The following is a 22827-nucleotide window of genomic DNA, read 5'->3' as shown; positions in this document are numbered from 1 at the left end:
CCCCTCTCGCCTTACCGCCCCCGCTCCGCCCCACCAGCGCAGCGCCGGCTCCTGCGCGGCCGCCCCGCCGGCAGCAAGCGGCCGGGAACCGGCGGGGAGGCGGGAGCGGGGGAGGCGCTGCTGCCGCCACCGCCGCCGGGTGATCGCCGTCCGCCCCGCACCGACGTCGGTTCGAAGCCCCGCCGGCGCCCGGGGGGGAGCGGGGGCTGGAGGCGTCGCAGGCGAGAGGAGGCAGATGTTTGTCGAGGCACAGCCCTGCTGGAGAGGTTCAGCCCTAGTCAGTGCCTGTCCGTGTGCCGGCTGAAGTGCTCGGGGCGCGGGGACTCACCAGGTGGCTAGCCGGGTGTGAGGGAGCGGACAGCGCCATGCTCCCCTCCGCGCACTGAAGCACCGTCCAGGCTGCACCGGTGAGGACACCGAACCGCCGCGGAGGTGGCCCGAGGTGAACCTCAGGAAGCCGGGAGACATTCTGCGCCAGGCCCGGGAGCTCTGCCACCGTAAGTCTCGGCAACTTCACCGCCTGCCCTTTCCGGGGAGACCGAGGCAGGAGCGGAGGGTCGGGGCACCCGGAGTAGGCAGAACTCAGCCGGCATTGCAGGCGAAACTAGGGGAGAGCGGGAAGAGGGAAGGGGGCTGTAGATTGTGCGGTGCGGCGCTGGGTGCGGGCAGGGGGCTGCTGCTGCCCGGTGCTGTCGGTCAGGGCGGGGAGTGGCGGGGATCGCTGAATCCCGGAGTTTCCCCTGCGGCTTTGGCACTGGCGAGCCGGTCGCTGCTGATAAGGGTACAGCTGATAAGAGAGTAGCGGCTCCGTGCTGGAAAGCGTGGGGCACAGGGCGTTTAAATGACACCTGAGTCATTAGTCCGTGCTTCTTATTCATGGCAGTTATTATTTCCCTGATGTTCTCAATCTGCTGAACCGGTATCTGCACTTCCCTTGTCATTTCACAATGCAAATGGGAAAAACATCAGCAGATTTCAGAGTACTGCCATTGATGATAAGGTTTACGTGTGATGAGGGTAGATAGTTGTATGATGGTGAATGATGTATGAGGCTGTTTATGGAATGTATCCAAGTGCAACGTAAACACCTGCCAATATTAATCTTTAAGTTGCCATGTTGATTTTATTCTTGCGGGCTTTTTGATGAGGTTAACATTGTTGACAATTTGTAAGGAAAAGAGGAAAAAACTTCTGGTTTTAGTTACAAAATGACAGTGGTAACCAAAATGATGAATGAAAAAAAATCATCATTCATAAAAAGAAGGATGTGTATCACGAGATGTCCTGAAGTCAATACCATCTCACAGATGCCTTCCTGACAGGTTACTTTTTTTTACATACCTTGGCTACCACTTGAACTTCTGAAGGGTAATGCAGCATGTGTTACTCTTCCTAGGACTGTATGTTTTCACAAGAGTTAAGCAGGCTGGCTAAAGGGAACTCAGAATAAATTAATCAAGCCATCACATCAAGATACCGTAGTCTTTTTGTAGGCACTGAATGAAATCAAGCTCTTGCTTCTGCATCTTTTTGCCTCCAGTGTTTGTAGGATGGTGTTCAGGTGGGAAACCTTTGTGTTTGGTCAGCGGAAGGGTACCTACACAGCTCTAGGGCTGAAGGTATCAGGTTAATGTTTCTTTGCTACCAACAGCTCAAACTGCCAGTGCTGTGGAGCTAAAGAGTGAGTTTAATTCACCACTCCTAATTCTAAGCAGAATTTTCAAATAGGTAAATTAAATACAGGAGAGCTAACATTTCTTTTTAATTTCTTCAAACATCTGACAACCTTTATCAATAGGTAACCTTTGCTTAGTTACTGCTTTGGTGCTTAATGTAGCTGTCATATTTCATGGCAGCCAGCATCAACTAAACCATGATGTTCAGTCCCTATCAGCATATAGTAAACTATGCTAACTTTATAAATATTGAGTAAATATTGACCCTGTTAAGATCAATAGCAAAGTCCCAATTAACCTCTCCAAAGGGTGAGCTTCACTGTAGGTCTTCATTATCATTTGTAGTGAGTGCCAGCCAAATTTGGTTAGAAAGTCAAGAGGTAATGTTTGAATTTGGCTGGTAATGACTCTTCTAACACCTCTCCATAGCACTCCTTCAAGAGTCATACAGGTCTTAATATTTTCTAAAATGAACTGTTGTTCTTTCAAGAGGATTAGGGGGTTTAAGTTTGTCTTATACTCCCATTTTTAGGAGCAGTTCCATCAGAATAGATCATGAGCAAGTTAGTCTGCAGTTTGCATATGCACCGTATTTTAACAGAGGGGGGGAATCAGATTATAATGTCATCAGATTATAATTTCATGTCAAAGCAGTTCACAAATAAACTGCTAAATATTTGATTTACTATAAAAACCTCAGCAAACATTCAAGCTGTGTTACAGTTGAGTTCTCTTCAGCTCTTAAGTTTTAAAGGGAGATGAAGGAACAGAAGAATCTTTCCTAAAATCCTTTTTGAAATATTACTGAATGATATATTCACAAGGATTATTTTAATAAACTGACTGAATCCAGGTTAGCAAACATTCTTCCTTCATGTCTGCAGCAGGTCTACAGAGTGTTTGCTGAATTGGTTTTCTTCCAACTATCAGCTACAGATAGTAGTAGAGTGGAACAATGCTTAAAAGCTAGCCAGTTAGTCTTATTTTTTAATTCTAAATCTCTATCTATAGACTTGAAAGAAGCTAAATGTGTCCTGCCCATGGCAGGGAGGTTGGAACTAGGTGATCTTGACCAGAGGGACCTTGACCAGCAGGACAGATGGGCAGAGTCCAACATGAAGGCGTTCAACAAGTCCAAGTGTCACATGCTGCACTTTTGGTCACAACAACCCCATGCAGAGCTACAGGCTGGGGTCAGAGTGGCTGGAGAGCTGCCAGACAGAAAGGGACTTGGGGATACTGATTGACAGCTGACTGAACATGAGCCAGTGTGTGCCCAGGTGGCCAAGAAGACCAATGGCATCCTGACTTGCATCAAGAATAGTGTGGCCAGCAGGAGCAGAGAAGTCATTCTGCCCCTGTACTCAGCGCTGGTTGGGCCACACCTTGAGTACTATGTCCAGTTCTGGGCCCCTCAGTTTAAGAAGGACATTGAGACTCTTGAATGTATCCAGAGAAGGGCAATGAGGCTGGTGAGAGGCCTCAAGCACAAGCCCTATGAGGAGAGGCTGAAGGAGCTGGGATTGTTTAGCCTGGAGAAGAGGAGGCTCAGGACAGACCTTATTGCTGTCTACAACTTCCTGAAGGGTGGTCGTAGCCAGGTGGGGGTTGGTCTCTTCTCCCAGGCAACCAGCCCCAGAACAAGAGGACACAGTCTCAGGCTGAGCCAGGGGAAGTTTAGACTTGAGATGAGGAGAAAGTTCTTCACGGAGAGAGTCATTCGTCATTAGAATGTGCTGCCCAGGGAGGTGGTGGAGTCACCGTTCCTGGAGGCGTTCAAGAGGGGATTGGACGTGGCACTTGGTACTGTGGTTTAGTAGTCATGAGGTCTTGGGTGACAGGTTGGACTTGATGATCTTTGAGGTCTCTTCCAACCTTATTGATTCTATGATTCTATGCTTCTATGATCTTGAAGGTCCCATCCAACATAAACTATTCCATGATTCATGGAAATCATTAGATAGAAAGGAGACTCTTCTGTATTTCTTTTAAAGATTCTGCTTGCAAATGCAATTTTGGGCAAAATGAAGGAACTGCATTTCACTTTGACTGAAGGCTGTGCTAGAAAGTACCATGAAACTCAGTTCTGAAATGCCCATTGGTTCTAACTATTAGTAAGGTCAATGTTGTTTTTTTTCTGGTAACTGATCTCTAGGTCCTCACTTGCTATTGAAGCCAATATTGAAATTTTTATCAGTACTAGCACGGATCATCTGTGGGCCTTTCAGTGAGTTTGAGAGGCATTCTGTTGACTCCATGTTTTTCAGGTAACTTACTGTGGCAATGGTAGCAATAAGCAGTGTAAGCAATCTGGCAGTATAAGCTTAGAGCTTGACATGGTGGTAGGCCATGCTTAGCATAAGTGTAGAAGTAGCTAGCAGTTCAGCAAAACAGTGCTGTGCCTGCAGCAAGTAATTAAAACAAGGTACTGGTAGCTGTAAGCACAGAGAGTTATCTTGGAATAACAGGACATGTACGTCGATCAACAACCTCGCGTGATATTAGTAGTTCAACCAATAATCTCTAATAGTACGATGTGGGGTATCACAGTATTACAGTATCACAGTATCACAGTATAACTAAGGTTGGAAGAGACCTCAAAGATCATCGAGTCCAACCTGTCACCACAGACCTCATGACTAGACCATGGCACCAAGTGCCACGTCCAATCTCCTCTTGAACACCTCCAGGGACGGTGACTCCACCACCTCCCTGGGCAGCCCATTCCAATGACTAATGACTCTCTCTGTGAAGAACTTTCTCCTCACCTCAAGCCTAAACCTCCCCTAGCGCAGCCTGAGACTGTGTCCTTTTGTTCTGGTGCTGGTTGCTAGAGAGAAGAGACCAACCCCTTCCTGGCTACAACCTCCCTTCAGGTAGTTGTAGAGGGCAATGAGGTCACCCCTGAGCCTCCTCTTCTCCAGGCTAAACAATCCCAGCTCCCTCAGCCTCTCCTCATAGGGCTTGTGCCCAAGGCCTCTCCCCAGCCTTGTTGCCCTTCTCTGGACGCGTTCAAGTGTCTCCATGTCCTTCTTAAACTGAGGGGCCCAGAACTGGTCAGTTGTGGGGAACCAATGAAGCTATGCCAACGATGCTCTGTGAGTCTATATAAGCTGTAGAGGTTCTTTAATAAATGAACAATACTTAGGTCATACTGGTTGTCCATATTGATTCTGCACTCCATTGTCAGCAGCTTACCATAATGGTGGGGAGGATCTGAGAGTGGTAGTAACCCTCTGGTAGTGTGCTCTATTTGACATGTTAATTTCAGTTTTTGATGTTCTGCTTAGTTTGAAGTACAGGTTAGAAAACTGCTGTTACTCAAAAGCTGGTGCTTGAAATGCCGTTCTCTTCCTGGATGTGCTGCAAAGTGCTGATGCACCCCTCTGGAATTAGAAAAGCAGATTTTTATTCTGTTGGTTTGTCCTAGAAATTGGACACTTCTGCAGGCATTGCCAAGTGAGTTCACAGATGTATTTGGAGGCTACTTGAGTCAAAATGAATTGTATCTTACCTTCTGAACTGTTTTCTTAGAGCTAAGATGACAATTAAAAATATCTCTTTTAAATATGTGAAAGGCTTCTGAAAACACAGTGTTGCTATTACAAAGATGCCAAGGCTCCATGGTTAAGATTGTGCTGAGATAGAGTCATGAAATAAAAAGAAACTAAACTTCTCTTTTACTTTTTTGTTAGTGACTGGAATGAAACTCCACCTTTGGCACTCAGCTGAATTTTCTGCCTTTTTTTTTTAATGGTGAAATACTTAATTTTTAATGCCCACACAACAAAAATCTGTGGCACTCTGCAGAGCTTGATGGAAGAGTGAGAAAGATAATCAAAGACTGAATTAGCTCCTGGAGTGAATTAGCCGCTTCTTGTTCTTTCAGTCAGCACTGAGGCTTGTTCTGACATGCAGAAGCTTGTGTGACTGTGGAATTTCAGCTGGGATGTATGCAGGTGGATGACTCCATTTCTGGAAGATTGAATTTCTCTCCAACTGTTATCAGTAGTGAGTGTCAACTGCTTAGAAAAATCCCAGGTAGCTCTGCAGTTGTATTTTTTTTATGCTGTTCAACCTGGCCTCGAACACTTCCAGGGAAGGGGCATCCAAACTTCCCCAGGCAACTGGTTCCAGTGTCTCACCACCATCACTGTGAAGAATTTCTTCCTAATCTTCAGCCTGTATCTCCCATTCTCAAGCTTCAATCTATTCCCTTTCATCCTATCACTACAAGCCCTTGTAAGAAGTCCCTCACACCTTGAGTACTGTGTCCAGTTCTGGGCCCCTCAATTTAAGAAGGACATGGAGACACTTGAACGTGTCCAGAGAAGGGCAACAAGGCTGGGGAGAGGCCTTGGGCACAAGCCCTACGAGGAGAGGCTGAGGGAGCTGGGATTGTTTAGCCTGGAGAAGAGGAGGCTCAGGGGTGACCTCATTGCCCTGTACAACTACCTGAAAGGTGATTGTAGCCAGGAAGGGGTTGGTCTCTTCTCTCTAGCAACCAGCACCAGAACAAAAGGACACAGTCTCAGGCTGTGCCAGGGGAAGTTTAGGCTCGAGGTAAGTAGAAAGTTCTTCACGGAGAGAGTCATTCGCCAATGGAATGTGCTGCCCAGGGAGGTGGTGGAGTCACCATCCCTGGAGGTGTTCAAGAGGAGATTGGATGTGGCACTTTTTGCCATGGTCTAGTCATGAGGTCTGTGGTGACAGGTTGGACTCAATGATCTTTGAGGTCTCTTCCAACCTTGGTGATACTGTGATACTGTGAAATGACAATGATGACAAAAATTTACACACACACCCCCCAAAAAAAAGGGAAGTGTTTTGAAGAGTAGAGGGAACTCAGAAGAAAGAGATGCCTTGAAGACTACATGCAGCTGTGCTGTTTGTGGTAAAGGTGACCCCCAGAAAGTTACCTTTTGAAATGCCTAATTAACTAATAGACTGTTCTGTCTTCATTTACATACAATCATAGAATCTTATCAGTTGGAAAAGACCTTTAAGATCATTGATTCCAACCATTGACCTAACACCACCCTGGCCATTAAACTATATCCCAAAGTGCCACGTCCACACATTTTTTAGACACCTCCAGGGATGGTGATGCAGGCAAAATTTAAGTTCCACTGCAATATTTAGTGTTGCATGTGTTATCTATTGTTAAGAGAGATCATTAAGAGTGTCTTAGCTGATTCTACAGATGTTTGAGATTAGGAAATCTGAATGTTTTACATTGTAGCTCTTCCAGGAACTCTGTTTCTTACAGAGGAGAATGGCAAACAGGATTAGCGTGAGGCTGATTCAAAGGGTGGCTTAGTCTGAGAGATTTAGAGCACCTGTGGTAATTCTTTGGCTTTGCTTCAGGCTGTCTAAGAACATTCACTGAGAAACTGAAAGAGTAACCTGTAGACAGCTGATCGTGTGCTCCTGAACATACGGAGTTGCAATGCCTGGAGTTAAGCAAATCCTTTAAGCTTTGCTCTTGAGGGAGATTCAGTGATAGGGAACAAATGGGGTGAGAGAAGACTTCCTTTAATTTTCTGAGGGCTACTTCCTCTACTAAATACTGGACAAGGGCTTGACCCATTTAAGCCCTTGAGCTGGTTGTGTTACAGTACAATATTTTCCTCTGTGTTCACGTCTTGCTGGGTACATTTTGGGTTGAAGCAGGACCAAGGAGTAACTAATAATAATTGTTACCATGTGTTCTCAGGGATAAAGCAGACACAGTATTTTCTACTCTGATGGTTTTTATAATGTTTTTCATTTAGTCCCATGGTATTTGATAGTATGTGCACTGAAAAGAAAACTTGTATGTTGGTTTTCCAAGTGATTAAATGCCTGCTGACTTTATTGGCAATCAGATCTGCATGTTTTGAAGGAAATGGGTTTACCTCATGAGATGCCTGATGTAATAGGAGGTCATCACTGGAAAAACCTGTAGGAAGTCACCATCAAACTGTATGATTTCTCTTTCACCTACTGCCCAAAATATTCACACCTGAGACATGCCTTGGTGAGACCACATCTGGACTATTGTGTCCAGTACTGGGCTCCCCAGTTCAAGAGGGATAGGGAAGTACTAGAGAGAGTCCAATGGAGGCTATGAAGATGAAAAAGGGACTGGAACATCTGCCTGATGAGAAGAAAAGACTGAGAGAGGATCTTATTAATATTTACAAATATCTGAAGGGTGGGTGTGAAGAAGAAAGGGCCAGTCCCTTTTCAGTGGTGCCCTGTGATGGGAGGAGGGACAACAAATACAAAGTGGAACACAGGAAGTTCCCCCTCAACATGAGGAAACCTGTATTTTCTGTGAGGGTGCTGGAGCCCTGCAGCAGGCTGCCCAGAGAGGTTGTGGCGTCTCCCCTGGCGACGTTCAAGACTCATCTTGATGAGTTCCTGTATGACCTGCCCTGGGTGATGCTGCTTTGGCAGGGTGGTTGGATGCAGTGCTCTCCAGCTGTCCCTTCCAACCCCTACCATTCTGTGACTCTGCAATTGATTCTATGCATGCAAACACAAAATCCAACCCTCCTCCAGCATTTTGTCATTTCTGTACTGTTAGAGTTGTCTACAGAGAGACAGAAATGATGCAAATCTTTGTATTTCAACTAGTCCATAGTGAACAATGTAGCAGCATCTCCTTTAACAAGGAGGAAAGAAATGCTACCTGATGGCCTGTAGAGAGTGAGAAATCAGCATGGTTAAGCCAGAAGGAAGTATGTATGCACTGTGCAAGAGTCCTGTGCAAGCTCATACTAACTGAAATTATCTTCATATTATCACAAAATATTGTGACAGTATTTGATTAGAATTTCTCCATGTACATAAATAACTTGCAACATTGTCAGTATATTATTTACTATAAAGTGAGTCATCAAATAGGTTACAGCTATGCCTCATCATAGAACATGTTTGATAAGAGGCTGCTTGAAGGGATGAAGTGGGGGTTTCAACTTCTGTGTCATTCCACATGGAGAAATCACACAGGTATAACATTTAAAGGTAGTTCAGTGTGGAATTTTAGAAGATGTATTTCAGAGCTAATCTCACAGTTGAAAATGTTCCATTTTATTCGTGAAACCTGTTAATGAATTGCAGGGGTTTTTAATGAAATCTAGGCTGTACTATTAGTAGGATCATAGAATGGTTTGGGTTGGAAGGGACCTCCAAAGGTCATCTAGTCCAACACCCCTGCATTCAGCAGAGACATCCTCTGCTAGAGCAGCTTGCTCAGTGCCTTGGCCAGTCTCACCTTGAATATCTCCAGCCATGGGGCTTCAACTCCTTCACTGGGCAATCAGTTGCAGTTGGTGCAGAACCTGTTCCTAACATCCAACCTAAATCTGCTCTGCTCTCATTTCAAACCATTGCCCCTCATCCTGTCCCTGCAGGCCTTTGGGAACAGTCCCTCTGCAGCCTTCTTGTAGCCCCCTTCAGGTACTGGCAGGCTGCTATTTGGTCTGCCTGGAGCCTTCTCTTCTGCAGGCTGAACAACCCCAGCTCCCTCAGCCTGTCCTTTTAGCAGAGTTGCTCCAGCCCTCTCATCATTTTTGTGGCCTTCCTCTGGACCTACCCTTTCAGGCCCACGTCTTTCCTGTGTTGAGGGCTCCAGAGCTGAACACAATAGTCTAGGTGAGGTCTCAGTAGAGTAGAGCAGAGCAGCAGAATCCCCTCTTTCCATCTGCTGGCCACACTGCTTTCGATGCAGCCCAGGCTGCCATTGGCCTTCTGTATTGCAGTTGCACACTTTTGCAAATGAGTGGAGTGTTTTATTTATAGTAAAATGCCTTTTTTTTTTTTTTTAAGGAACCATAGTATAATAAATGTTTCATGCTCTGCAGTGGGCATGGGTTGGATGGACAAGGATGCAATAGGCTGGAGGAGATACTGCGAGGCAATACAGCTCTATTCACAGGGCATACTTATGAAGAAAGAAAAGTTAATTGTCTCAGTTATGAATCAAGTTAATTTGGAAGTCTTCAGCTAGATAATTTTCATGGCCCCTGAAAAATCTCTTCTAGTGTAGGATATATTGTTTTGTCTGATGTCTACAAGTTCTGGTTGCTCTTTTTCTCTGAGAAGTTCTAGTGCTTTCCACCATGTGGTAGAAAATGGACTTGGCAGTAGGTGGTTTCTGAGTCAGGGCTGAACCTTCTACCATTTGTGTAAGAACACACCCACACATGTATAGCCCTGATCTTCCTAGAGCTTTGGTTTGCAGTCACTTTTGAGGTGGTGTACACTAGTTTATGGTGGAGGAGTTTCCATCCCAGAACTGGACACAATACTCCAGATGTGGCCTCACCAAGGCAGAGTGGAGAGGGAGGAGAACTTCCCTTGACCTTGAAATAGTAATGAAAATGAACATCAGCATTGGGCACAATTTTTGGGACTGACAACTGGAAAAACTGAACTTGTGGCACAAAACAGTGCTAGTAGGATATGAGAACATGTATTCTGGGTAGATAAAAGTCCAAGGATACAACTAAGCATCCAGATATCTCTGTAAGACACACCTCTGCAGAATTAATTTTGGATGTAAAGTTTATCTGTTCGTGACATTTGGTAAATACAGTAAGTTTAGTCTGAAGTTTGTGTGTGTGTGTTTGAAGACAGAGGGTGTCAGCTGCTTGTTAGAAAATCCAATTATAAGACAGTACCAAAAGTGCACACTGCCCTGTGATACAACTATTTCCACTCCAAGCCCTTTGGCAATAAATTTATTAATTAGAAAAGTAGAGAATCCATGGGAAAAGGTGCACTTGATGGTGGCAGCAGAGAAGAGAAGGGAGAGTGTGTTCTGTATAGGCATAGATATTAAAGACCTTGAAGGCAATGAATCAGGAACAAATCAACACAAGCACAATCATGCAACGCTACAGGAACAAAACAACCCACTCATGCTAAATGGCATCACTTCCAAGCCCTCTCTACCAGGCATATTCATTATGTTAGATGTACAATTTGGTCTTGGAAGTTAGATAGGACAAGGAGGGCAGCTAATTAATGCCTTCCAGCACTTCATCCAGAAGGCAGCATTTCAAAAATGCCTGCTGATAAGTCATCTGCACAAGATACATTGAAGAAGAGAGGTCTTGAAATAGCAGAAAATGTCACCCTCTTACCACTGAGTGAATTCCACTGAATGCCAATAGTGTTAATCACACGATGCTAGGGTGATTTCTAAATCACAGTCAGATCCAGATCATTAGTGAGCAGATGAATGAGAACAGTTGAAAACTGAAGAAGATTGCCCAGAGGCTATGGAATTTCCATCCTTGGGGAAAACTCAGAATTAGCCTAGATATGACCTTGAATAACCAGATCCATCTTGGAATTTAGCTCTGCTGTAGTAGTTTTTCTCCAGAGGTCCATTCCAACCTGTTTTGTTGGGGTTTTTTTTGTATGCATCAGGGAGACTCTGGAACAGGTTGCCCAGGAAGGTCCTGGATGCCCCCTCTCTGGAGGTGTTCAGCCTGGTACAATGGAAGCTGTTCCTGCCCATGGCAGGGGGCTAGGAACTAGATGATTTTTAAGGTAATTTCAAACCTAAACCATTCTGTGAATCTATAAATTGTTGTGGTCTGGAATGGAGTAATCCAGGCTTTAAGGGTAGTGGCTGGATAGTTGCCCAGTAGGGGGTGTTGATCCAGAGATAGCTGGAGATGAGCCAATGTGTACTCTGATGGCGAGGAAGGCCGGGTATTATCTGAAATCCCTGGGTATGGTCAAAGCATGGGGGTGAAAAGGGTGAGAAGGTGGCTTTGGTCTTCTTCAAAGTTGGTGACTGGGACTTTTCTTATTATAAAGCAGCATTTTTCTATCTATTTCTTCCATAGAATCACAATAGTATTTTCATCTTAAGTTCACCTATCATGATTCTATGATAGTATCTTCATCCTGAGTGAACTTAACTCTACAGGCAAACATAGCAAGTAAGAAGAACTGCCACACAGAGTTCTCAAAGTCCTGTGCAAGCCCACTTCTGCCATGTGACTTTTCACAAGAAAAGGAAAAAGAAAAATCTGCCAGACACTTGAAGGTAGGGAGAATCAGGGTTTTCTGTAGCTGAGCAGGGTCTCTGTCCTATCTGCTTACAGATCTTGTTTTGCCATCCTGCTTAGAGCCAGTCTGATTGGCAACTACTAAAAAAAATCCTCTCTTTTGCATTTTTCTTCCCATAATTTAGAATCATAGAATCATTTTGGTCAGAAAAGACATTTAAGATAATCAAGTCCAACCATTCTCTAACAAAGCTGGGGCTAAACCCTGTCCCTCAGCACCACGTCTCTGCATCTTTGAAACACCTCCAGGGATGGGGATTCAACCACCTCCTTGGGCAGCCTGTGTCAGTGTTTGAGAACCCTTTCAGTCAAGAAGTTTCTTCTGATATCCAACCTAAACCTCTGCTGGTGCAATTTGAGGCCAGTAGAATTATGATTCTGCAATTTCAGAAAATCAGGAAGTATAAACTGAAAGCTTAAACCTAATTTTTAATATTTGTTTTTGACCACATACCAGGGAGAACCTAAAGCACAGCCTCATTTCCCCCTGAAACATGATATTTATTCCATCATATTTGCTGCGTGTCCACATAGATTGCATATTTGTTTTCATTGGGAAGCCTGGACAATGCCTGTTAGCCAAAGGGTGGAGAATGGAAATAAGCTGGTGAAGAGATTTTTAAGGCACAACCTTCTCAGCAGGAATCTATGCACCAGAAGGAGAAGAACTAGGAGGAAAACACACAGAATTAATGCAGATGAAATGTGGCTGTTGCTGCTGCTACAAGACTAAAAAAAAGAGGATACATGAGAAGTCTGGAAGAAAATAAAGACAACACTGAGCTTTTGGGGAGCCCTGAGCTTAAGTAGGACAGTGAGCTATGAAGTGGGGTTTTTTTATTATTTCAGTTCTAGGGAGCTTTCCTGCAAAGCAGACTTTGGCAGTTTTTTCTCAGACCTCTCAAAGTCTCTTACTGGAGGTTGATACGATGCCCAGTAGGTGGCAACCTTTTAACACGGTGTTTAAAAAGAGGTTTGGATTTTTTCCCATCTTCTCTTTCTTAAAAGCAATTTTTCTGCAGAACTGAAATTGATGATCGCCAAATTGGCCCATGCACAGGTTATATTGCTGCAAGTACCTTGAGTACTGTGTCCAGTTCTAGGCCCCTCAATTTAACAAGGACATCGAGACACTTGAACGTGTCCAGAGAAGGGCAATGAGGCTGGGGAGAGGCCTCGAGCACAAACCCTATGAGGAGAGGCTGAAGGAGCTGGGATTGTTTAGCCTGGAGAAGAGGAGGCTCAGGACAGACCTTATTGCTGTCTACAACTTCCTGAAGGGAGGTTGTAGCCAGGTGGGGTTTGTCTCTTTTCCTATGCAGCCAGCACCAGAACAACAGGACACAGTCTCAGGCTGAGCCAGGGGAAGTGTAGACTCAAGATGAAGAGAAAGTTCTTCACAGAGAGAGTCATTCGCCATTGGAATGTGCTGCCCAGGGAGGTGGTGGAGTCACCATCCCTGGAGGTGTTCAAGAGGGGACTGGACGTGGCACTTGGTGCCATGGTTTAGTAGTCATGAGGTCTTGGGTGACAGGTTGTGCTAGATGATCTTTGAGGTCTCTTCCAACCTTGCTGATTCTTTGATTTTACTATGATTCTATGACTTCAGGTGAAAGCTCTCAAATTTGGAATCCTCAAACTTCCAAAACATCTGTACTTGGGAATCTAAATGGAAGAGAGAGAGAATCATAGAATCATGGCATGGTTTGAGTTGGAAGGGACCTCCAAAGACCATCTAGTCAAACTCCCCTGCAGTCAGCAGAGTTTTCCCTCTTTGGTTCAGAGTGCATTCTTGAGGAGCTTTACAATAAGCTACAGCTTCACAGCACCTACTGAAAGCACTTCTGTGGTTTCTAACAAAATCTCTGTTCTAACTGAAGGATTCATTTCTGGAACAGGTGATTTGAACATTTACATTAGAGCAATTGACAATAGAGGTTCTCCTCCTACTCTGTTCTGCCCTGCCCTGGTGGGGCCACATCTGGAATACTGTGTCCAGTTCTGGGCTGTCTGGTTCAAGGACCAGAAATCGCTGGAGAGCGTACAGCAAAGGGCTACAAAGATGCTGAGGGGACTGGAACATCTCTGTGGTGAGGAAAAGCTGAAAGAATTGGGTCTTTTTAGTCTGGAAAAGGGAAGACTAAGGGAGGGTTTCATCAGTGCTGGTCAATATTTACAGGCGATTGTCAGGAGGATGGAAACAATCTTTTTTCGGTGATGCACAGTGACAGGACAAGGGGTAACAGGCACAAACTGGAACATCAGAAGTTCCATCTAAACATGAAGAGGAGCTTCTTTAATTTAAGGGTGGCAGAGCACTAGAGCAGGCTGCCCAGAGAAGTGGAGTCTTCATCTCTGGGGACATTCAAAACCTGCTTTGACATGTTCCTGTGTGACATTCCTTGAACCTTCCTTGGCGTGGAGTTTGGACTTAGTGATCTCCTTCTAACCCCTACCGTTCTCTGATTCTTTGATCTTACTGTCTGCATTTAATTTATCTCTTATATCTTGTTCATTTTTTAAATGGATGTCTTTAAGGCCAGGCTGGATGTGGCTCTGGGCAACCTGATCTAGTGGAAAGTGTCCCTGCCCATGGCAGGGGGGGTGGAACTAGATGATCCTTTAAGTCTCTGTGAATCCTGACAATTCTGTGATTCTACGAAATGTGTTCATTGTTTTATTTCAAAGAAATAATCCTCATGATAGCTGGGAGAATTGATTTTACCTCTGTTTATGTGTTTGCACATAATTCTACACACAAATGATGTCATTGGAGGTAGTTTGAATAGACGCATGCTTCAAGCTGTTAGTATTTGCACAGGACATCACTATCAGGTAGCAGCTCTCCATACAGTAAAACCAGTGCCCCATCAGAAAGCACATAGAGAATTCCCAGACTGGCTGCAGGAAGAAAACAAAGGTGCTTAAAATGTTTGGAAATGTGTAGTGGATCAGGATACTGAGCAGCGAGGGATGTCTTGAGACAGCATTTCCAGACATCTGTTCTTCTAATTGAACAGCTACTTCCAGGTTCACCTTTCTTGAAGAAAAGTAACAGAAGTCTGCTGCAGTTTGTCATGGCTGGAAACAACCTCTGAAAATCACAGCCACTGTCTAATAATGCAGGATCTGAAACAAACAAGAAACATATTTGGTAGCTGAGAAAGCCCCATTAGTTCTAAAGCCCTCTTTGCACAGAATGAGATTGACAGATCTGCAGTAGATCAAATTATATCTCCAAGGCTTAATACTGTAACAAGTCAATTATCCAGCTAATTTCAATCAAATTGTCAGGTCACCCTGAGAAGTAAGGTTTTAAAAATGAGGTTGAGATACTGACCTATTTTCATTCTTTCTGGTGTTTAAGTGAAATTTATTCTGCATATACATTTAATTCCAATCTGTGTTGAGGATGTTGTTTCAAGGGACATACAGCTCTCTGTTCTAAATGTGCTTGCTCAGTGTTGTGCTTCTTACATATAGAGTGACCAGAAAGTTCATCTCTGTAACTTAGAATCATAGAATGGTCTGGGTTGGAGGGCACCTCCAAAGGTGACCCTCTGCAGTCAGCAGGGTCATCCTCGACTAGATCAGGTTGCCCAGAGACCTGTTGAGCCTCACCTTGAATATCCTCAGAGAGGGGGCCTCAGTCACCTCCCTGGGCAATCTGTTCCACAGTTCCACCATTCCTTTCTGCTCCACCTGGGACAATCCATCTTTACAGAGACAAAACTCCCCAAAAGAGAAAAGGAAAATAAAATGGTAGATTGTTGGCTGTTAAATATTAAAAGTGAAATAATATTTTTAGGGCTGGGAAGAGCCCTTTCACAGCAAGAGAATGGGGAATGTTTTCTGGTGGAGGTGTCAAAAAGCAATACCACATTAAGTGAATGTGTGTGAGGGTTATAAGGATTATCTAACCAAGTGTGAACTGCAAAATCTTCTTGCTGAGTCTGCAGACAACCCTTCCCTGTTCATCTGATGCCAGTGATAACTTCCCCAGGTTGTATTGGACTGAAATACCCATGGTAGCTTCATAGCCACCCTTCATAGTGTGTGTGGCAGTGTATGAAGAATCACCCCAATTTGTAGAACTGCTACTGCTCTTTGGAGAAAGCTCAGAGAAGCTGTATTAGTAGGGTCAGAGGAAAGACCCCAATAAACCAACCTGCAGGCTTGGATGGACTGATAAAGGCTTCTAAAATAAGCAGGATGCTGGAGGAAAGTGAATGAGCAAAATTCCTTTCCGTTTGAGATTACAGCAGAGGCGGAGTTTCAATATTTGAGGTAGACATTGGAGAGAGAGAGAGAATAATGCTGAGGCAGTGCTGTCTTACATGTCACAGCAGACAGATATATTTGTCTCAGCACTTGCTCACTGATGCTCTAAATCTGCTTTAATGACTCATCTTCATTGTTGGTGTTGAAGCATTGGGTGTCTGCTAACGAGAACTGCCTGCAATCGTAACTCAAGATCTGTGGCAATTGCTTACCACGTTTGGAAGCCTTGTCAGGGCATCTGATGGGTGAGCATGGAGAGCTGTGCCGACACGGGAACCCCCAGGGTTGTGTCAAGTCTTTGTGTGTTGGAGCTTGCAGAACCAAACACTGCTAAGGAGGTATCTAAGGAGGGCCACATCAGAAAGTTTCTTCCCAATAAAAGGCACCCTTTATTGTTGTGCTACTAAGTGGTCTGCAGGACACTCCGCATTTATAATCACAGAATGCCAGGTTGGAAGAGATCCTTGGGGTCCAACCTTTCTAGATGAAATGAGGTGCCCCAGCACCCTGTCAAGCTGAGTCTTATGACTGTCCCATGTAGAGGAATCCACTGCTTCCCCTGGGAGATGATTCCAATATCCAGCTGTTCTCATGGGGAAGCATTTTTTTCTGGAGTCCAGTGGGAACCTCCCCAGTGGGAACTTGTCCCCATCACCCCTTGTCTTTTCCATGGGAGTCCTCATAAAAAGAGAGTAGCAACCCTTTATGTACAGGTATGCAGTAATATGGTCTTCCCCAAGCCTTCTCTTCTCAAGGCTGAACAAACACTGTTCTCTGGGCATTCTCTCATGTCTCAATGGTTGGACTCAATGATCTCAACGATACGGTTCTGTGATTCTATATTTAGGCAAACTGAGGTCGTGTTGGAAGAAAAAAAGGTTTTGAAGCACTCCAGTGAGTTAATAATGTCAACTTTATAAGAAAACTTTATTCCTATGTATTATTGCAGTGTCTGTAAATTATACTCTTGTCAGTCTCAGAGTAGTTGGAGACTACTCTTCAGGGCTCTTCAAACATCAAACTAAAACACTGTTCCTGTCCCAGCAGATTTACTGGCTAAGCCAAGAGAAAGATGTAGTCAATATTGATAGTAACTGAGCTAGTCAGTATGAGAGGCTGTAGTTAACAGCAAGCTATTCAGTAATACTACAAGTTTATTTGGAGTGCTTCTTTCCTGCCAGATGTTTCAGAAAATGAGACAAAGTTTAATTATATGGTTACAGAGTTAATTAAGAAATTATAGCAGGCACTGAGTGTAATTAGGAACTGTAATCAGGAAGGAAAAGGTTTTTATAGATCAATGTTGAAAACAGAAGTGTGAGTAAAGCTGAGAGACAAGAAGGAGGTTAAAAAAAAAGACAGTAGGATGAACCAAGTAGGCTTTTGACACAACATTGGCCAGGATGAAGAGAATCATAGAATGCATCAGGTTGGAAAGTACCCTTAAAGATCATTTTGTCCAACCCCCTTGCAGTGAACAGGGACTGGACCAAGATAAAAGAAGATATGGCAGGAATGTAGTTGCTGGAGGCTAGCAAACATGGGTTTGAAAGAAATCCCAATATCAGAAAATACAGAAGAGATGCAGAAGATAGAGTGGAGCAGGTGCATGGAAAGTCTGAAGCAAGAAAAGTAATTCTAGAAAGGCTCCAGAAAATAATTGTAAGTCCATGAAATTAAGGGGGGGTGTGGGTCTTTAAAGGAGGTTATAGGTGTTTAAGGAAAGTTATGGGTCTTTAAGGGAGGTTATGGGTCATTAAAAAACGTGTGAGTCTTTAAGATATGTCATGGCAAAAAAAGTCTCTCCAGACATCCAAATTCTGGAGAGTGGATCTTGAAAGGGGTTGCGGTGAATATTAACACTGAGTAAACTGACAGGAAAAGACACCTGTTCGGGCAGTAGTGACTTTTATGGATCTAGTCCAGTAGTATTTTTTTCTCACTTGATGACATTATTTCTTTAGAAACACATCAGTATTTGATAATTACCTAGAAAGGCTGTGGTTGGATTGTTGGATTTGTGTTTGATTACATAGGAGCTTACTGGTTTTGTTTCTAGTTTGCTTGTCTCCCAGATTTGTCTCCTGCTTTATATGCCTTAAAATGCAAACTTTGTAAAGGGAAACAAATTTATGAGTGTAGCAGCATCTGCTTTGTAATAAGTGTTTTATCCCGTGTTGCATCTGAACCTGGTAAATTGAAACACCTCCAAGCTGCTTGGTGTGGTCAGGACTTGCATAGGAGAGCTCCTGATGGTGCAGCTGCAAAGCAATGTATGGTTTGAAGAGGCAAATATTTACTTGAGCTTGTACATGTTTATTTTGATAATGTGAAGCAATCTGAATATTTAATAATTACTACTAGGTAGACCAATTTAGGGATGCCCTGTTCTTTGCTTTAGGCATGCTTTTTGTGGTTGTTGCTTATATACCTGACTTGATAATTGGGCACAGGCTCAGGATCTAGCTGTCCTTCAGCTGAAATCATCACTAAGACCAACACAGCTAGAACAGGTCAGGCAAGTCCTTAAGAGCTCCCTGCCATGTGCAGAGTGAATAATTCCAAGAAGGAATTATTGGTTTCATTATTGAGTTATTGATCGGGAATTACATGAGGTCTAAGTTAAAGGAAGAACTGAGCAGTTCAGAATGCAACCTCCCATTCTTTGCAGTCTGTCTTGTCTCTTAATTACATTCTCTGCAGCTATCTCTGCCTACCAGACTGGCAACACAGAGACAAAACCCACTTAGAACTGTTTCACCACAAACAGACCAGAGGTAATGAGCTCATTTCTGTGGAAATACTGCAATATCGTTGTTGTTGTTGCTTGCCTACCAACTGTGTTATAAAAACACTTGTCCAAATGTAACAGCTTCTCATTGATCAAGAAAGAGTGAAAAAAATCATAGAATGGTTTGGGTTGGAAAAGACCTTAACGATCTAGCCCCCTGCTGTGGGCAAGGACGCCTTCTACTAGACCAGCTTACTGAAGGCCCCATACTGCCTTTCAACACTTCCAGGCTTGGAGCCTCCACAGCTCCTCTGGGCAACCTGTTCCAGTGCTTCACCTCCCTCATGGTGAAAACACAGCAAACAGCATGACAGTTGTGTAGAGCAGGTGTCTTCTTTACTTGTTAGTGTAGATGCAATACCAGCCTGTGTGACACTTCTCACTGCAAAGAGTTTACACCTTTAAATACTGAGTCAACTTAATTTCTATCGACTCTTTATGAGATTCATCAGGGTAGACTTTTAACACTTCACTCAACAAGGCTCTGAGCAACTTGGTCACTGCAGGGGTTTGGACTAGATGACCTTTGGAGGTCCCTTCCAACCCAACCCATTCTATGATTAACATAATTTTAGGACCACTCTTGCAAATCTATTTTGTGCATGCTTCAAATAGGACCACTCAAATACACAAAATACTTCACTGGGCTAGAATCTAGGCTAGCAGAGAAAGGTTGCAGTTCGCATTTTCTTGGCACTTCATGGGGAAAGTATTCTGTAGAGGTAAAATGGAGTTACAAGAGATGGAGTATACCATTTTTCATCAATCTTTTCTGAGAAAGTCTCAAAAACTTCCTGCCTTCTGCTGGCTGGATCAGAGGAGGAAAGAGACATTTTGCAAGTTCTTGCTGGGAGTTGCCTTGCTGGGAATTATTTTTAGGCAGCTTAGTTACTACCAATAATCTTGTAAAGAAATAAACAAACAGGAAAACTAAGTAGTGTCCTTCATTACCATTGACTAATGAGCAGATTGACTGATATTCCTTCAAGTGGCTCAGTTGGTAGTGCATCAGACCCTTAATGGGAAGGTTGTGAGTTCAAAGCCTGCAGTGGGCAGTAGTGTCCTCCCTACTCTAGTCATGAGGTCTGGGGTGACAGGTTGGACTTGATGATCTTTGAGTCATGAGGTCTGGGGTGACAGGTTGGATTTGATGATCTTTGAGGTCCCTTCCAACCTTAGGAATACTGAATACTGACTGCTGTCTGTATTTAGTTGTCAAATATCTCTTCAGTATGGACTTTGAATAAAGACTATCATATAAGGAGTCACTCATTGCCCTCTTGTATTCTTTGATGGTTTTCCATAATGGTTCCAGTAATTCTCAATCAAACAGACCCTTGAAATCTGCTGAAGTCACCACACATCAACGCTTCACCTTCTCAGGCTTGACCTCAGATGTAACTTTTATGAATGGCAAGGGCAATTCTGCTCGTAAAAAGGTGAAAGGCTGAAGAAACCTGGAACTATTAGGGTGCCAAATGGACAACTGGATGAGTGTATACACAGCTGAGGGAATTGGAGGTGTTCAGCCTGGAGAAAAGGAGGCTGAGGGGAGACATCATTGCTCCCTACAACTCCCTGAAAAGAGGTTGAAGCCAGGTGGGGATTGGTCTCCTCTCCCTAGAAACAAGTGATAGGACAGGGGGAAATGGTCTCAAGTTGCACCAGGAGAAGTTTAGGTTGTATGTTAGAAAAAATGTCTTCACCAAAAGGGTCATCTGGCAACTGGACCAGACTGCCCAGGGAAGTGGTGGAGGTGATTAAAAGACCTTTGGAGAAGGAGCTGAGGCACGTGGTATAACAGGTGTGTACAGGAAGATGTTAGGTTATGGTTGGACTCAATGACCTTAAGGTCGTTTCTGACCAGGCGATTCTATGATTCTTCTGAGCATCTGGAGCTTGACTCCCACTCTGATTCTGCAAATTAATTTTCTGTTGCATACCTTTACTCTCAGAAGCAATGAAAGCTCCTGGAAATGTTGAATAGGAGTAGGTGTGGAGTCAGTTTGCTTGGTTTGTTTTTTTTGTGGTTTTTTTTCAGGCAGATTATCATATTCAAGGCAAAGATATTTTGCATGACGTTATGAAATGTCAGCAGGATCACCTTTGGAAGGATTAAGGGATTTGCATTGATGAGATACTGCAACACACAAGGCATAATTATTGGTCTTACACTACGTACTGGCACTGTTTTAATCAATTTTATTTCAGAATTAAGGTCAGATCAATTATCTTGCACAAAGCTAAGCTTATTGGTGAATTGCTTACTTCCTATGTGGGTTTTATGATACTATTTTTATGCTGTCATTATGCTGTCCTATGGAGACAGGCTGAGAGAGTTAGGGTTGTTCAGCTTGGAGAAGAGAATGCTCCAGGAGGACCTCAGAGCAGCCTTCCAGGATTTGAAAAGGGCTGCCAGGAGAGCTGGCGAGGACCTTTTGGCAGAGGTATGGAGTGACAGAACAAGGGGTGATGGCTTCAAACTGGAAGAAGCCAGGCTGAGTTCAGAACTTTTTCCTCTCAAGGGTGGCGAGGTGCTGAAACAGGTTGCCCAGAGGAGTTGTGGAGGCTCCAAGCCTGAAAGTGTTGAAAAGCAGGTTGGCTGGGGCCTTGGGCAAGCTGGGACCCATGGCAGAGGTGTTAATAATAGATGATGTTGAAGGTCCCTTCCAACCCAAATCTTTCTATGATGCTGATTCTATGGTTCTGTCATGTGTGTTCACAGCACAGTGTTAGCTTCAATACAAGAGAATTAGAATATCAATTGCCTGTTTTTATTAGAGCACATTAAAGTGTTTAAGCAAAGTGACATTGATTGCATTGAATTGCAAATTTCAAATGAGAAAAGCAGTGGAAAATAAAATTAGGATCACTGGAGAGAAGTTAATAGGCTCTTTAGCTTTCCAGTGCAGTGATACAAGCTTGAAATATGACTGCATGTTCTGCTAAAATGGTTAGCTTGATGTACTTGGCTTTACATAGACTTCAGGTTGTTTCCTGAAACTTCTCTGGGTCTTATTGTCACCAGAATGAGTCCATTATTTGGTCTTTTCCATCCCAAACAATTATCTGATTCTATGAATTTAATGTAGGTTTAACACAGGTGTGACCATTTGAGGCTGTGCCTTTAAGAAAAGGGACAGTGCTGGGACACTCTGGGACACCACACACAGGTTAAGAAATGCTTCTAGAAACCCCGTGGCACCAATGAAAATTAAAAAATAAACAAAAATCTTGATTTCTCTCTAGTTAAGTGGAAAGAAGCTTAGAAGTTCAGAGACTTAAAAAGCATTAAGGTAACTGCATACTGAAAGTGTTACATGTAGGGTTTGTTTCAAACAGTTGTAAGCAGAGTCTCTTTATTCTCTTCAGAAAATAATTAATAATTTTTAAAATTAATTTATAATGAAGTGCAAGACTTCTGTGTCTTGCATCAGCACTGACAGATGACCTGGCCTGCAGTATCTTCCACAGCTTCTGTGAGGAAGCTGTCACAACTGCAATTACATGGCATGCAGAGCCTGAGGGGTGGGTGTCAGGATGAAAGTGCCAGGCTCTTTTTGGTGTTGCCCAGTGATAGGACAAGAAACAATGGATATAACCTAGAATACAGGAAGTTCCCCCTCAACATGAGGAGAACCTTCTTTACTGTGAGGGTGCTGGAACAGGCTGCACAGAGAGGTTGTGGAGTTTTCTATGGAGAGTATCAAAACCCTCCTGGATGCATTGCTATGTGGCCTGCCCTGGGTGGTCCTGCTTTGACAGTGGGGTTGGACTGGATGATCTCTAGAGGTCCCTTTCAACCCCTACCATTCTATGACTCAGTGATATTTTTCTGACTCCAGTCTCTAGCCTAGATTCTTTTCCCATTATTCTCTTATTTGTTAGCTCCATTGTAAAGCAATGCATCTCATCTACACTGTGGTGTACTTTCCTGGTATAAATCATGACAAGCCTCCAATATTTGCTGGTTACTACAGTATGATTCCAGAATAAGTCCACACTG

General features: G+C 43.7%; 1 protein-coding gene across 1 annotated transcript in view; it reads left to right on the top strand.

Annotated features, from left to right (window-relative positions):
* The first annotated feature begins 425 nt into the window (after positions 1–425).
* Positions 426–22827, top strand: part of CALCR (calcitonin receptor) — a 112773-nt gene continuing 90371 nt past the window's right edge. Inside the window, exon 1 of the mRNA XM_068156820.1 lies at positions 426–497. The gene's annotated coding sequence lies outside the window, so the exon portion shown is untranslated. The remainder of the gene's footprint in view (positions 498–22827) is intronic.

This window comes from Melanerpes formicivorus, unplaced genomic scaffold (genome assembly GCF_026170545.1).
Source record: "Melanerpes formicivorus ecotype bairdi unplaced genomic scaffold, bMelFor1.0.p_v2 SCAF_35, whole genome shotgun sequence".
In the NCBI taxonomy this organism is placed as follows: Eukaryota; Metazoa; Chordata; class Aves; order Piciformes; family Picidae; genus Melanerpes; species Melanerpes formicivorus.
This window is presented reverse-complemented; position numbering and strand designations above follow the sequence as displayed.